We start from the raw sequence: 12937 nt of genomic DNA, 5'->3' as shown, positions 1-12937 counted from the left end.
CCTTTGAATTGTTAAAAAAAATGAACTAGTTGCAGTGGAGAATGGACAGCAATCCTAGAAGAAAAATGGCCCCTTAGCTGCAGGAAAGTCAACCAACATGCATTATTTACATCAGCTCTGGGGCCTTCCGCTCCTTTCTCAGGAAATTAATACTGATTGGGAAATACTTTGGCCCCATTTGATGGAAGAGAAAAGAGGTGTTAGTCATTAAAGGGTGGGGCTGGTCAGTGGAGAACAGGCTTGGACGGGCAGAAGCACACTGCAGGCCCTTCCACAGAGCTTGCCCAGACCTCCAGGCCTATTTTTCTTTTCTTTTCTTTTTTTTCTTTTTTTTTTTTGAGATGGAGTCTTGTTCTGTCACCCAGGCTGGAGTGCAGTGGCGCAACCTCGGCTCACTGCCACCTCTGCCTCCTGGGTTCAAGTGATTCTCCTGCCTCAACCGGTAGCTGGGATTACAGGCACCCACCACCACACCTGGTTAATTATTGTATTTTAGTAGAGATCAGGTTTCACCTGTTGGCCAGTCTAGTCGCGAATTCCTGACCTCACGTGATCCACCTGCCTCAGCCTCCCAAAGTGCTGGGATTACAGGCATGAGCCACTGCTTGTCCAGCTTGAATGTTAAATTTAGCTTAAGCTTCCTGGCGCACCAAGCAAAAGAGAGGGTCATGATAAGTCCCTAGGGTCATGGTTTCAAAAAGGAAGTGTATCAGGTTTTCAGGAAAGTTAAACTTCTATTTTTTTTTTTTTTTTTTTTTTTGAGATGAAGCTTCGCCCTTGTTGCCCAGGCTGCAGTGCAATGGCATGATCTCGGCTCACTGAGGCAATTCTCCTGCCTCAGTCTCCCAAGTAGCTGGGATTACAAGTGCCCGCCACCAGGAATGGCTAATTTTTTTTTTTTTTTTGAGACAGAGTTTCGCTCTTGTTGCCCAGGCTGGAGTGCAATGGCATGATCTTGGCTCACTGCACCTCTACTTCCCGAGTTTAAGCAATTCTCCTGCCTCAGCCTCCTGAGTAGCTGGGATTACAGGTGCCCGTCACCACGCCCAGCTAATTTTTTGTATTTTTAGTAGAGATGGGGTTTCACCTGTTGGCCAGCCTGGTCGTGAACTCCTGACCTCAGGTGATCCACCTGCCTAGGCCTCCCAAAGTGCTGGGATTACAGTCATGACACCGTGCCTGGCCATATTTTTATTTTTTATTTTTTATTTTATTTTTTTATTTTTAGTAGAGATGGGGTTTTGCCATGTTGGCCAGGCTGGTCTCGAACCCCTGGCCTCAGGTGATCCACCCACCTCAGTCTCCCAAAGTGCTGGGATTACAGGCGGGAGCCACTGCAGCTGGCCGAAAGTGAAACTTCTTAGGACGGAGGCCTAACAAGACCCATGGCATGGTGAAAGTAGTAAGGATCTGGAAGAAGTTATTATAATAGATATTTAGCCGGGCGCGGTGGCTCACGCTTGTAATCCCAGCACTTTGGGAGGCCGAGGCGGGCGGATCACGAGGTCAGGAGATGGAGACCACGGTGAAACCCCGTCTCTACTAAAAATACAAAAAAATTAGCTGGGCGTGGTGGCGGGCGCCTGTAGTCCCAGCTACTCGGAGAGGCTGAGGCAGGAGAATTGCTTGAACCCGGGAGGCGGAGCTTGCAGTGAGCCGAGATTGCGCCACTGCACTCCAGCCTGGGCGACAGAGCGAGACTCTGTCTCAAAAAAAAAAAAAAAAAAAAAAAAAAATAGATATTTATAGACTCTGTGGCCCCGAAAAAGGACTCAACTTTCCTGAGCCTCAGTTTTCTCATCCGTAAACTGGGGATAAGATTTACCTTGCTGGGCAGTTGTGCGTATCAGGAAGAATATATAACTTCTCCTCAGCCCCAGTAAGTTCATAGTTGTGACAGCCCGCTGTAACAACAGACAGATTCACATGAAAACCAAGCCAGTTTATTAACACATGCAGTGCACACCATGAGGCAGAAACCTCAATGAAAGATGACCCGAAGCAGTGGCTCAGAATTCTGGCTTACCCAGAATCTTCGACAAAGAAGAATGAATTTTCAAGAAGTGACAAGACAAGGGAAAGCAGTTTTAGGCTTCCAGAGGTGGGAAACTGTGGGAAGGTAAACATATGGGAGAAAAGGAATGGAGGAAGGTTTGTTTGTAGACTCTTCTGGTGCCTCCCAGCTGATAAGCGTTGTCTCCAGTAAGTAGAATTTATGTCCTGTATTTAGGCATGTAAAAAGTCAAGACTGAGCCAGGTGTGGTGGCTCGCGCCTGTGGTCCCAGCACTTTGGGAGGCTGAGGCGGGTGGATCACCTGAGGTCAGGAGTTGGAGACCAGCCTGGCCAACATGGTGAAACCCTATCTCTACTAAAAATACAAAAATTAGGGCCGGGCTTGGTGGCTCACGCCTTTAGTCCCAGCTACTCAGGAGGCTGAGGCAGGAGAATCGCTTGAACCCAGGAGACGGAGGTTGCAGTGAACCAAGATCACGCCACTGCACCCCAGCCTGGGAGACTCCATCTCAAAAAAAGAAAAAAAAATTAGCTGGGCATGGTGGCGGGCACCTGTAGTCCCAGCTACTTGGGAGGCTGAGGTAGGAGAATTGCTTGAACATGGGAGGTGAAGGTTGCAGTGAGCCGAGATCGTGTCATTGCACTCCAGCCTGGGTTACAAAAGCAAGACTCCATCTAAAAAAAAAAAGTCAAGACTGGCAGGGCATGATGATTCACAGCTGTAATCCCAACACTTTGGGAGGCTGAGGCTGGCAGATTGCTTGAGTCCAGGAGTTTGAGACCAGCCTGGGTGACATGACAAAACCCTGTCTCTACAAAAAAATTAGCCCATGCCTGTAGTCCCAGCTACTTGGGAGGCTGAGATGGAAGGGTCACTTGGGCCTGGGAGACAGAGGTTGCAGTGAGTTGAGACTGCACCACCACACTCCAGCCTGGGTGACAGAGTGAGACCCTGTCTCAAAATAATAATAAAACAATAGCCGGGCGCGGTGGCTCACGCTTGTAATCCCAGCACTTTGGGAGGCCGAGGCGGGCGGATCACGAGGTCAGGAGATCGAGACCACGGTGAAACCCCGTCTCTACTAAAAAATACAAAAAATTAGCCGGGCGCGGTGGCGGGCGCCTGTAGTCCCAGCTACTCGGAGGCTGAGGCAGGAGAATGGCGTGAACCCGGGAGGCGGAGCTTGCAGTAAGCCGAGATTGCGCCACTGCACTCCAGCCCGGGCGACAGAGCGAGACTCTGTCTCAAAAAAAACAATAATCATCTTTTAAAAGTCAAGATTACAACAAATCTAGTTTACAGATCTTAACTTTTATTCATGATTCTACTTCTTATTATTAGAGACATGGTCTCACTTTGTCACCCAGGCTGGATTGCAGAGGTGAGATCACAGCTCACTGCAACCTTGAATTTCTGGGCTCAAGGGATCCTCCTTCTACCTCAGCCCCACAAGTAGCTAAAACTACAGGCACATGCCACCATGCCTGGCTAATGTTTTATTTTTTGTAAAGATGAGGTCTCACTATGTTGCTCAGGCTGGTCTTGATCCTCTAGCCTCAGCCTCCCAAAGTGTTGGAATTCCAGGTGTGAGTCATCCTGGCCTACTAATCAGTCTAAAATTGGGAGTCCCTCAGAACCAGGACAGGTTCAAAGGGCTTCAGCCAGTAACACAGTCAGAGTGTTTATGGATGGAAAACAGAAGTAAGCTATAGAGCTTAATTGGTTACAGTGTTTGCTTTGTTTGAATCAGTTGGCCACCTAAGATCTACTAGAGCTCAGCTGCTGGTAACTGACAAAAACTCAGCTATTTGCTACATGTATATACTCTTAAGTTAATTAGTTTCATTTAGCATGAATGACTCCATATTGGTTTGGTCTGTTGGACCCGGTACAGGGGTCTTGTCCCAATCAATGGCCTCCTGCAAATTTTATTTAACAGGCAGAAAGGGGGAGAGGATAGAAAGATCTCTTCATCTGCTTGCTACTTCTTAATTGCCTTAAGCTCAAAAATATTTATGTCAAAGAGGTGTATTTTGGGGGGACATATTCTGGTTTCCTTCACAGGGATCAAAGAGAACAATATGTAAGGCACATCTTAGCGCTTGACAACTTGGCATGCCTCCATTCTCCCGGCAGCGTCTTGCATAGTAAAAAGCATGATTTGAATTGCTGTCAGCAAATACATATTCAATAAAGAATTCCTTTGGAAGATGCAAAACCATTCGTCATCTGGCTGTTTCTTGAAACAAACTCTGAAGACCAGAGGGCAGCATTGAAAGTGCAGCCTAGCAAAAGCATGGTTAGGGCCAGGTGTTAGGAAACCTCAGGACAGGCTGCTCACTCGGCCGTCAGAGTTCCTTCTGAACCCTCCATTTCTCTTCTGGCTCTTGGCATCCTTGAAGCAGGCTAGAGGCTGCTGCTAAGGCCCAGTGATCTGAGCCTGGGGTAGGCATGAGGCTGTGAGCCTCAGATGCTCCACTAGGAAGGATATTAGTGTGCATTCCTGGGGACAGGCCCAGTGTTCCTTCCAAAAGGGACCTGTGGTCTTTCCTGGCTCCTCTGCAAGCGTCCACTGGAGAATACAGAATCTGCAGCCTGCCTCTTAGAAAACCTGGACCAGGCCGCGTGCAGTGGCTCATGCCTGTAATCCCAGCACTTTGGGAGGCTGAGGCAGGCAGATCACCCGAGGTCTGAGTTTGAGACCAGCCTGGCCAACATGGTGAAACCTCATCTCTACTAATAAATACAAAAATTAACCAGCCATGGTGGCACGCACCTGCAGGCCCAGCTACTTGGGAGGCTGAGGCACGAGAATCGCTTGAACCTGGGAGGCCAAGGTTGCAGTGAGCCGAGATCATGCCGCTGTACTCCAGCCTGGGTGACATAGCAAGACCCTGTCTCAAAAAACTAAAAAAAAAAAAAAAAAAAAAACCAAAAAAACTGGGACAATTTAGCAAGCCACTCCATCTTACCCAAGCCCTCTCCCATTTCCTGGCTGGAATAATGGCCTCTGGGCCTCTCTCTCCCTTTTTTTTTCTTTTTTTTTTCAAGGCAGACTCTCACTCTGTCACCCAGGCTGGAGTGCAGTGGCACAGTTATGGCTTACTGCAGCCTCAACCTCCAGGGCTCAGGTGATCCTCCCACTTCAGCCTCCTGAGAATCTGGAACTGCAGGTGCACACCACTAAACCTGGCTAATTTTTTCTATTTTTTTTTGCAGAGACTGGGTTTTGCCATATCACCCAGGCTGGTCTCAAACTCCTGGCCTCAAGCGATCCTCCAGCCTCATCCTCCCAAAGTGCTGGGACTACAAGCGTGAGCCATCATGCCTGGCCTGGGCCTCTGCTTGTTGCAGCCTCTGGAGCCAGCACGGGGCCCAAGGTGGTCCTGAGAGGCCCAGGCATCTCTTGGGTAGAAAAAGTCCTTCTCTAAGCCTCAGATCCCTCATCAGTCCAAGGGACCAATAACAGCTCCTTTACCTCCCAGGCTGGATTGAAGAGGGTCCTTTAAGCCATTGTTTCACTAAGCAATTGACTAGCTCACCCTTCACCCTATCCTGGAAGGGTATGAAGCCACTGTTGTAATCTCAGGGGTGGGCTCACCCACCACCCCCATGCTCTTGGTCCACCAAAGCCTGGAGGTCGCTGTTGTCAACCCAGGGCTGAGCAAGGAGGGACTTAGGCCCTGGGCTGTCTCCCCCAGCCTCTCACTCAAGCCTGCTGTAGGGGAGGAGAAAGTGGCCTCCCTCTAACCTCTAAATTCCTTGGCTGGGCTACACATTAAATTTACATAAGACAGATTAACAAGTGAAAAACCATGTGTAACTACGACCTATGCATGGGAATCCCACAAAATACGAGACCGGATGAAGGGTCAGATGAATAAAGCTCATATAACATCCTACAAGGGACAGGAAACATTCCTTCAGAAAGGAATAGGGGCTTGGGTCAGGTGTGGCGGTTCACGCCTGTAATCCCAGCACTTTGGGAGGCTGAGGCGGGTGGATCACGAGGTCAGGAGTTCAAGACCATCTTGGCCAACATGGTGAATATCTGTCTCTACGAAAAATGCAAAAATTAGCTGGGCATGGTGGCACACACCTGTAATCCCAGCTACTCAGGAGGCTGAGGCAGGAGAATCGCTTGAACCCAGGAGGCGGTGGCTGTGGTGAGCCAAGATTGCGCCACTGCACTCCAGCCTGGGCAACAGAACAAGACTCCTCAAAACAAACAAAACAAAAAACCAACAAAAAACAAGCAAACAGAAAAACACGAAAATCAGCTGAGTGTCGTGGTGTGTGCCTGTAATCCCAGCTACTTGGGGGCTGAGGCAGGAGAATTGCTTGAACCCAGGACGCAGAGGTTGCAGTGAGCCGAGATGGTGCCACCGCATTCCAGCCTGGACAACAGAGCAAAACTCTGTCTCAAAAAAAAAAAAAAAAAAAAAGAAAAGAAAAGAAAAGAAAAAAAGAATAGAGGCTTGGGATCTTGGGGAGGTGGTATACAAGTTAAGGGAGAGCGAGGGGAGAGAGGGTAAGGTGAATGAAGCTTGTCTTCTTATGCAGATAAAATTTCTCAGGTAAGAAAAGTTAGCTCTGAGCAGCCCTCCTCCTGATACTAATACTTTACCAATGGAGATTTTCCTTTTCTTTTCTGTTTTTGAGACAGGGTCTCACTTTGTTTCCCAGGCTGGAGTGCAGTGGTGCAATCATGGATCACTGCAGCCTCCATTTTCCCGGCTCAAGCCATCCTCCCAACTCAGCCTCCCGAGTAGCCGGGACTACAAAGTGTGCACCACCACGACTGGCTAATTTTTAAATTTTTTGTAGAGACGGGGATTTCCCTATGTTGCCCAGGCTTGCCCAAATTCCTGGGCTCAAGTGATCCTCCCGCCTCGGCCTCCCAAATTGCTAGGATTGCAGGAGGGAGCCACAGTGCCAGGCCTGGAGATTTTCTTTATAGATATAAATCATTTTACAAAAGGACAGCTTTTCAGAGCTACTCCTTTGCCTGCAGTTTCTAAGAATAATCCTTTCAGAATATGGCGAAGAAGTATATTTTGGGGTGGCACATGCTGGTCTCCCACAGTCATATTTTGGGTGTGTGTCCTGAGCCCCAACACTGGTCACCTCGCAGTGGCGCTTGGGGTCCCTGGGTGCCTAGAGCTGCGGGTTACCCCCTCTCCCTCTCCTGCTCTCAGCCTTTCTCTCGCTGCTGTTGAAATTCTTTCCTGCGTGAAGGCAGAGCGCTTAAAGAAGCTTAGGACCTTTATTTGGTGGTTTTCCTTTGCATAAAAAGAAAGCTTGTTTTGTAGAAGGACAAGGTGCAGCTTCCAGAGGCACCTGGGATGATGCCCCTCTAGCGGTAGGCGAGCTAGGGGGTGTGGGCGGCGGGGGAAGGCGAGGCCCTGGGGGACCTGTTGTTTTTCCTGTTGCAAGTGAAAAGGAAACAAAGTGGGAAGTGGAGTGTGCGGGCTGGCGGCAGGCGGGGCGCCCCGCCGCGCCCCGCCTCCCTCCCTCGAGGCTCACTCGCGCCCAGCACCCTCGCTCCGAGCGGCCGCGAGCAGAGCCGCCCATCTCTGCCAGCTGCGCCGGGACGGTAAGCGATCGCCGCTGGCTGCGTCAGGGGAGGTGGGAAGAGGACCGTGGCCAGGGGCTTTGGGAGCTGCGGCTGCGCTCGGGGGCGCGGGGCTGGCCGGCGGGCGTCTCTCCGGCACACACAGCCCGTGCGCCCTGGCCCTGGGCGCCTCCCCGCGTCTAGCGAGCCGGACCTTGGGAGCCCAGGGGGCCGGGCTGCTGGGACCTGGGCGGGGGCTGCCCTAGAGGCCCGGGGCCGTCCCCCGTGGGCCCGCCGAGAGGGGCGTGCGCAGCTCCCCGGCGCCTGCACTGCGCGCCTTGCCCGCCTGGCCCGGCTGCGGGGTTTCGGCTGCGCTCACAGCTGCGGTGCGGCCTCCCGTGCGCCGGCCAAGGCGCGAGGATACTGGAAGCGTTCAGCGCGTGCGCCCGCTCCGAGCGCTGACTAGAGGACCAGGGGCCTCCTCTGTACCGCAGCGGGGTCCACAGAGAGCGCGCTGGCGATGTCGCCCGAGTGCCCTGGCGCGGAGAGAGGGCTGCGCACAGTTCGCCGGCGCCCGGGTCCTGTACACCCTTCCCAGCCTGGGCAAGTGGGGAGCGGGGCTGCAGAAGGGCCGGGGTGGAAGTTTCCGGGGCTTCCTCCCGGCTCGTGGACCCGCGCCCCGCCTCCCGCCTCCCCGTCCCGGGCCGCCCGCGTTGCTCGCCGCGTTTGCTGCAGCGGCGCAGGCGAGATCAGCTCCGGATCTGCGGCCGAGCCGGGGTTACGCCGGCAAAACCGCCCCCAGCTTTGCATTTCCGGACTTTTTTTAAATACTCTTACCCGTAATTCAGCCTGAATGAGGCTTTTTAAAAAAATCGAGTTTCCTGTTTTTATTTAGACTTCCTCATCTGCACCTCCTCCTTTGAGATAGAGAAGAGGGGAACTGGGACGACCTTTCGCGGGCACCAGGATGGGGGCGTTGCGGGGCGGGGAGACGGGGGTCCAGAGAACCGGGGAAGGGCCGCTGGGAGGTCCCGAAAAGTGCGCTCTCGGTGGGGCGAGGGTGAAGCAGGTAGGGGCGAGATTTCCGGGGTTGCGGGTGGGGGGCGCCCTGGAGCGGTCAAGGTGCAGGGTCCTCGCGTGGCAGCTTTGGGATCTGCCCAGTTTGCGGATGGAGCGCGGGGCTGATTGGGCAGGTCTCACTTGTGCAGGTGCTCCCTGGAAGGCGGGACCTGCGGATCTTGAACCCCACCAGACTCCATCAAGGGGGCCTCTTCCCGCCGGTTCCTGAGAAGTCCTACCTCTGAAATGCTGGGCACAGCCGCGCGTGGATGTGGGCGGGTGTGCCGTGGGTTGGAGTGGGAGGGGGCTATTTTTCCTCTCTCAGGGCTCTCGGAGGGGAAGGTTTACTGCTCCCTAGGGACTTTGAAAACAAGGACTAACCCCCTGCTCTCTTCCAGGAGAGTGGGATACCGCCCGGGTGCCTGACGGTGCCTTGTTGTTCTTGTCAATTGAATGGTACCATCGGGACATTACTCGCCAAAGAACTGGTCGTTCTTACCTAGGTGATTTGAGTTGGACAACTGTAGGAGCTGAGTGGTGTTGTCTGCATTTTACAGTTAAGGAAACGAAGGCTCAGAAAAGTTAAATAACTCACCAACCCACACAGTTTACAAGTAGCTCCTCCAGAATCCCAGCTCTTTCCGACGCCAGTGCTTTTAATCATCTGGGGGTGCCGTTGCTTGCGGGGGAAGGAGAATGTCCTAGTAATTCTCTTGGGGGGGATTTGGAGGGGACAACTTTTCAGAGAGGCACCCTCTAAGATACCCTTGAGACTCCTCTGTAACACCCGCTGCTGCTATTCACACCCCCTCCCCAATTTGATTGATGTGTTGAGTGGGGCGGAAGGTTCTTTTGGTTGATGAGGCTGCGACCAAACGCAAGGAGATATAAATAGAGCTTTCTCTTTGGCTCTCTTTAGAGCAGAAATGCCAACCCCTTAGCATTTCCATGGCCTGCTGGAGTTTCATTTCTTGATATTAGGATTCCAGCCACCTTGGCTGGTGAGAGGCCTGCTGGCGGCTTCCTGGGCTTGGTCCTCTTTTGGTACTTTCACAGAATGATGGAAGACGCTGGAGTGGGCTGGAGGAGTGCTCTTAAAACCCAGTTGTGGCCGGGCGCGGTGGCTCACGCTTGTAATCCCAGCACTTTGGGAGGCCGAGGCGGGCGGATCACGAGGTCAGGAGATCGAGACCACGGTGAAACTCCGTCTCTACTAAAAATACAAAAAATTAGCCGGGTGCGGTGGCGGGCGCCTGTAGTCCCAGCTACTCGGAGAGGCTGAGGCAGGAGAATGGCGTGAACCTGGGAGGCGGAGCTTGCAGTGAGCCGAGATCGCGCCACTGCACTCCAGCCTGGGTGACAGAGCGAGACTCCGTCTCAAAAAAAAAAAAAAAAAAAAAACAAAACCCAGTTGTGGCTGAGACGGTAGCTCATACCTGTCATCCCAGTGCTTTGGGAGGCCCAGACGGGAGGATCACTTGAAGCCAGGAGTTCAAGGTTGCAGTAAGCTATTACGGTGCCACTGTGCTCCAGCCTGGGTGACAGCAAGAGCCCATCTCTGAGAAACATAATACAACAACCCAGTTGCCTGCTCCAGAGACAACTAAGCTAGCCTCCTCTGAGCCCCACTTCCCCCACCCCTCAGCCCCTGTTCAGAAACAGACTACATTGGCCACACTACTCACTTAGATGTTTCTGGAATGAGGGCACGTGCCCCAGAGGTACTCCCGACCACTCAGATGTCTCCTTCTAGCAGGAAAAGCGCGTTTCTGCGTTTCTGCGTTTCTGCAGCTTCAATCGACGCCGCCAGGTCTTCGCACTAAGCTGTGGGCTCCGTTTCTCCTCTGGTACTATGTTTAGCAAGGATTTCCTGAGATCCCACGGGGGGCCAGGGGCTGTGCTAAGAACAGGGCAGGCAGACTGGGAGGGCATCGGCCCCTGGGGGGCTTACAGGACAGACAGTCCACCGGTGGTTGGAGGCCAGTCCCCAGAGCCAGTCCGCTTTCGCACAAGAGTGTCTGATGGAATTCATGGGGGTGGGAGTGGGGATGGTGAGAGTCGGTTCCTGCTTCACCTTGTTTTTCTTAAATTGCACAGTGAAAGGGAGAAGTGAATGTGCAACGGATGAAGCAATTCCCCTTTGGCTGGGTTATTTTCAAAACCATTTTTGTGTAGAGAGCAGTTGCCTCCCTCCCTGAGGCCAGCTGCTGGCATGGGCCTGATAGTGGGGTTTGGGGCCCCGGCAAATGTTTCCTTAACGTGGGACCTTCAGAAGGCTCTTTGAGGCCGGGTGCGGTGGCTCACGCCTGTAATTCCAGCACTTTGGGAGGCCGAGGTGGGCGGATCACTTGAGGTCAGGAGTTCAAGACCATCTTGGCCAACATGGTGAATATCTGTCTCTACGAAAAATGCAAAAAAAATTAGCAGGGCATGGTGATGAGCACCTGTAATCCCAGCTACTTGGGAGGCGGAGGCAGGAGAATCGCTTCAATCCAGGAGGTGGAGGTTGCAGTGAGCTGAGATTGTGCCACTGCACTCCAGCCTGGGCAACAGAGTGAGACTACATTTCAAAAAAAGAAAAAAAGCTCTTTCAGTCAGGAGGGTGGCTTCAGCTACTCCCCAGGGGACAAGCGTGTTTTTCAGCAAAGCTGTTAGAGAAGATGGTCTAGAAGCAGTACCCCAGGATGGATGAGACAAGGAAGGGCCCTGTCCACTGGAGGATGACAGAGCCTGGCTTGTTTGAAAGGGAGGAAAATATTGTCATCTTGGTACCGGTGACAGTGTTTCATAAATAGCGAAGGTTGCAAAACGCCACCTCTCTCCCTACAGTTAACGCTAAGACTGAATTGTCTTTAATTTGGTTGGTGGAAATCCCCGGCAATCATATCAGAAATGCTGCCAGTTTCAAGATGGAAAAAATAAAAAACCCAGGAACCCCCCGCCCCCCTTTTTTTTATTGCAGCTAAACACTGTGGCTTGCTGTGGGTCCTACCGAAATAATGGGCCACTCTCCCCTCCCTGAGGGCCAGCACAGTCCCTGGGGCCTGTGAAAGTTCCCCTTCCGGCTGCACTGGCTGGATATGCATAAAAGTCCCCTTCCTCCCCAGAAGTCACAACCTTACCACCTCGGATAAGGGTCAGGGCTCCTGGAAATGGGTCCCTTTTCCTATTACTTTTTTCTTTTTTTTTTTTTTTTTTGAGACGGAGTCTCGCTTTGTCACCCAGGCTGGAGTGCAATGGTGTGATCTCGGCTCACTGCAACCTCTGCCTCCCAGGTTCAAGCACTTCTCCCACCTCAGCCTCCTGAGTAGCTAGGATTACAGACATGCGCCACCACGGCCAGCTATTTTTAGTATTTTTAGCAGAGACGGTGTTTTGCCATGTTGGCCAGGCTGGCTCGAACTCCTGACCTCAGGTGATCCGCCCACTTTGGCCTCCCAGAGTGCTAGGATTAAAGGCGTGAGCCACGATGCCCGGCCTTCCTATTACATTCTGAGCACAGGGGGAGTGATCAGAGTGAAGGGTGTGGCATTTCCAAAGTGGTATTTCAGTTGGCTTCTGTTTCACTCATATTGGGGGAAATTGCTTCCACTTAGAGAAAATGCCGGAAGAGTGGGAGGTGCCAGGAGTAGGGTGGGGGAGGAGGAGACGCAGAAAGGGATGGACCTATTTGGGATTTTTGGTCCTGGAGGGATGCTGTACGGATTAAGTATCCCTTATCCAAAATGCTTGGGACCAGAAATGGGTTGGAGTTTGGATTTTGGAATATTTGCATTATATGCTTACCAACTGAGCATTCCAAATCCAAATATCTGACATCCGAAATGCTCCAAGGAGCTTTGTATTTGATCATGATGGCACTCAAAAATTTCGGATTTTGGAACGTTTTAGATTTCAGATTTGGGATGCTCAACCAGTGTTAAACTTCTGTGGTTGCTGTAACAAATGACCTCAAACTCTGTGGCTTAAAACAACAGAAACGTGCATGCTTATAGTTTCAGCTACTTGGGAGGCTGAGGTGGGAGGATCACTTGTGCCCAGGAGTTTGAGGCTGCAGTGAGCCATGATTGAGCCTGCGAGTAGCTATGGCACTACAACTTGGGCAACGTCGCGAGATCCTGTCACTAAAAGAAAACAACAGCAATGGGCCAGGTGTGGTGGCTCACGCCTATAATCCCAGCACTTTGGGAGGCCGAGGCAGGTGGATCATCTGAGGTCAGGAGTTCGAGACCAGCCTGGCCAACATGGTGAAGCCCCGTCTCTACTAAAAATTCAAAAATTAGTCGGGCGTGGTGGCACATGCCTGTAG

General features: G+C 52.1%; 1 protein-coding gene and 1 pseudogene across 22 annotated transcripts in view; one reads left to right on the top strand and one right to left on the bottom strand.

Annotated features, from left to right (window-relative positions):
- The window catches only part of PIK3CD (phosphatidylinositol-4,5-bisphosphate 3-kinase catalytic subunit delta), a 104266-nt gene that overhangs the window by 17487 nt on the left and 73842 nt on the right, over window positions 1-12937 (top strand). For 13 of the 22 annotated variants that reach the window (XM_063631963.1, XM_063631961.1, XM_063631957.1 and 10 more), the window contains exon 1: window positions 7502-7611. The exons of 3 other annotated variants lie outside the window; for them this stretch is intronic. The gene's annotated coding sequence lies outside the window, so the exon portion shown is untranslated. Of the gene's footprint in view, window positions 1-7311; window positions 7612-8538; window positions 8639-12937 lie in introns of those variants that run through there. 6 more of the 22 variants (XM_063631947.1, XM_063631950.1, XM_063631953.1 and 3 more) reach the window with 4 other exon arrangements.
- On the bottom strand, window positions 9527-11098 carry LOC129472346 (putative uncharacterized protein PIK3CD-AS1; annotated as a pseudogene).

This window comes from Symphalangus syndactylus, chromosome 22, assembly GCF_028878055.3.
Source record: "Symphalangus syndactylus isolate Jambi chromosome 22, NHGRI_mSymSyn1-v2.1_pri, whole genome shotgun sequence".
Classification (NCBI taxonomy): Eukaryota; Metazoa; Chordata; class Mammalia; order Primates; family Hylobatidae; genus Symphalangus; species Symphalangus syndactylus.
Note: the sequence above shows the minus strand (reverse complement) of the source record. Positions and strands in the feature narration are given on the sequence as shown.